Here is a 3,876-nt window from a genome sequence, read left to right as displayed (position 1 = left end):
TCTGTTCTGACTTTGGACCATTCTCTCTTTTTCTCTCACTTTTTTCCATCACTATTTGTTCTTAATCCTTCATATCCACTTAAACCATAGTGATGCCAAGTAGATTTTATAACCCATAATTCTAATAGACTGACTGTAGCTTTTGGGAGGACTAAGTTAAGGACAACTTTAGAGTTCATTGGATAGCAATGTCCATCATATTGAAATAATAGTGGCATATACTATACATTTTCCTTATATTATTGCCTAGACATTATTCCTTCACATAACCTTCCCTGATGCTTCATTAAGAATTGGCAAGTTGTTTTCTACATGCTTCTGTACTATATTTTGCTTAGCTTTATCACAGCACTTGTGTTGCAGTATATTTTTCTGTTACTGTGTGTATTTCCCCACTAGTCAGCATTTTACTTGATAAAGAGGTAGCATCTTGTTTATTGGCAAATTCTCAGGGCCTGACACAGTGCTTTGCACATAGGAGTCAGTACATAAATACTTGGTAACTTTAGTTAACTTCTTAAACGAGTTAACTGAATTTGAGAGGGTTAAGAAATAGTGAGTCTTGGTTGTTGGATAAGTTGTTCAAATGTACATGATATCCTCTAGGTAATAAGGAAATGTATTTATAGATATCTTGTAGCAATCTAATATGTAGAATGTAAGCACAAAAAAACTTGAATAGGACACAGGTTCTTTTTGTGTCATTAACTGTATTTGTCTATTGTCTTGAGAGGAACAAATATAATTGCTTAGATGTATTTTGAGTATTATTTTCTCTAACTCATGTCTATAAGACCCTTAGAAGGCCAGTTCTGGTGAGAGTCGTATTAGCAACATCATCCCATGAGAACTAAACAAAGTGTCAGCTTTCTAATTATTAATTGACTTACTTCCTTCTCTTTTCTTCTCTACTTTATGCCATAACCCTTAATTCAAATATTTTGAACAAGTAACTGGCAATAATTTAGGTCATGATGTCATTTCATTTTTTTTTTTCTATTTGATAAACTGAAAACAATTAATGCCCACAGGCTTTATTAAATTAATTATATTAAAATTAATTAGTAATTACTATATATTATATAGTTATTTTCTATAATTTTATTTTTAATATCATTATACATTTTTATAAAATTTAATTTTATATTTAAATAATTTTAAATGAGTTAAAAATTGAATTTACACTAAGAACTGGTTGGCAATGCTAGCTGGAAAAATTAACTAGATTATTTGGTAATTGCCACCTTGATTTATCTTTCTTTTTCTTTTTTTGTAATTAAAATGACAGTGTCTTGAATCACTAATAGTTCTTTAGTATCCTATCTACCAAAAAGGCATATATGCAGATATCATTATTTTCACCAATTCACTAATTCATAATTTTTAAAATGATACTTTTTGAATGTCTATCACAATCTAGGCACTCTGCTAAATATGAGGGATATAGAGACAAACAAAATAAAATCTGCTCTCATGGAGTTACATTGTAGTGGTACAAGATAAAAAATAGATAAACCTGTATCATAGGTGGTGAAAGGTTATGAAAATGCTGTGGTCCACAGGTGATGCCAGAGGACCTCTGAGAGGAGGTGACTTGAGCATAGACCCCCCTGAGTATGAAGAAGTGAGGGAGAAACCAGTAAAATGCATCAGCAAAATAAATGAGATTTAGGCTTTTCTATTTTAACCTTGAATGCTTGGATCAACTTGCGTCCACTTCAGTAGACTAAGAAAAAATGACGTTAGCATCATTTTTGCACAGTATTCTGAATAACAAGATACATTAGGAAAACTAAGAGTTTTTGCAGTTATTCATGGTTCTTACTATGATGTTGATTACAAAGAAAGTCACAGTTTCTCTTATATCCTACTTTAATTATATACTAGATGTTTACATTATTCAATTCAACACATATTTATCAAATTTCTTCTGAATGAAGAAGTGGGGAAGATTATTTTTTTAAAATTTATTTTTTATTGGTTTTCAATTTGCCAACATAGAGAATAACACCCAGTGCTCATCCCATCAAGTGCCCCCCTCAGTGCCCGTCACCCAGTCACCCCCACCCCCCCACCTCCCCTTCCACCACCAGTTCGTTTCCTAGAGTAGGAGTCTCTCATGTTCTGTCTCCCTTTCTGATATTTCCCACTCATTTTTTCTCCTTTCCCCTTAATCCCCTTTCACTATTTTTTATATTCCCCAAATGAATGAGAACATATAATGTTTGTCCTTCTCTGATTGACTTACTTCACTCAGGATAATACCCTCCAGTTCCATCCACGTTGAAGCAAATGGTGGGTATTTGTCGTTTCTAATGGCTGAGTAATATTCCATTGTATACATAGACCACATCTTCTTTATCCCTTCATCTTTCGATGGACAACGAGGCTCCTTCCACAGTTTGGCTATTGTGGCCATTGCTGCTATAAACATCGGGGTGCAGGTGTCCCGGCATTTCATTGTATCTGTATCTTTGGGGTAAATCCCCAGCAGTGCAATGGCTGGGTCGTAGGGCAGATCTATTTGTAACTCTTTGAGGAACCTCCACACAGTTTTCCAGAGTGGCTGCAACAGTTCACATTCCCACCAACAGTGCAAGAGGATTATTTAAAAGACAGAGAAATTAAGTAATTATAAGTAATTGAAAAAATACACATAATTAGATAGACAAGTCTATTAGAACTTAGAAAATAAGCACATCAAATAATAATAATAATAATAATAATAGCAGTAACTGTGCTAATCATGGTACTAGCTAATAATAACAACCATCTATCATTATATTATTATGTGTCAGGTACTTCATTAACTACTACCTCTAAGTATCAAGCCTATAAAATTTTTCAAAATTTTGTGTAATGTATAATATTAAAATCATTGCAAATATTTTTTGAAATTTCCTTTGTATGAATTACAATTTGCTCATGGAAATGGGATGCTGTAAATCAATCATAGGCATAGATTACCAATTACACATATTCATGGATGGAAGAAGTATTGCCATTTGGTACATGGGCAGAAGTATCCATGACCTATTGAAGTAAGATTGTCAAAGGGTATAATCAAGCATTTGTTATTTACCATTTTACAATAAAAAGAATCTAAAGTCTAGAGAATCTGTGACTTCACTCACTTTCCAGTGGCACAGTTAGTATATAAACCTGTGTCTGAAATCAGAGCAAAAACTTTTTACTTTGAAAGATAATAAAGAAATAAAGCTTTGTATTTGATATGATAGTGGTGATAAAAGGGGGAAAAATCTGAACCAAATTTTAGAGAGAAGGAGAAAATCAGAGAGTATGAGATTACAAAGCATGAGAAGTGCTCATGGACCATAAAATGCCTTTGTGTTGGAGTGAAGCAAGGAAGTGATAGAAGACATTGAGAAGCTGACAAAAGATATTTTTAAACCTAATTTAATAGGTTTTTTAGGAAGCACTGAAATATTTTGATATAGAATATTGACAAAACAAGAGATTTCTTTTTGTGGAAATGAATTGTATATACGATAGTTAGTGAAAGAAAACGTTAGAGGAAGTATGATCAATAAGAAATGCCATACTGGAACAGAGCAGTATTCTTTTCTGACATAAAATTAGGAAATTCTGCTTTGGTTCTGGTGTAAGTAGATTAGTAATACATGACATCTCTTAAATATAAAAATGGGTTGCCAACATCTCTGTGATGATTTTGTAATGTGTGACTTTACTCAAACTATATTGAAATGATTTTTCAGTCTAATCTAAGACTGTTGGTTAGATGGCTCCATTAGTTTAACTGCTAGGTGAAATCATTCTAAAAGTTTCGTATCCAAGTCTCACATTGTTAAATATTTCAGAATTTTATGACCAAGTCCATGGTAACTACAATCTTAT

The sequence above is a fragment of the Canis aureus genome, chromosome 25 (assembly GCF_053574225.1).
Source record: "Canis aureus isolate CA01 chromosome 25, VMU_Caureus_v.1.0, whole genome shotgun sequence".
In the NCBI taxonomy this organism is placed as follows: Eukaryota; Metazoa; Chordata; class Mammalia; order Carnivora; family Canidae; genus Canis; species Canis aureus.
This window is presented reverse-complemented; position numbering follows the sequence as displayed.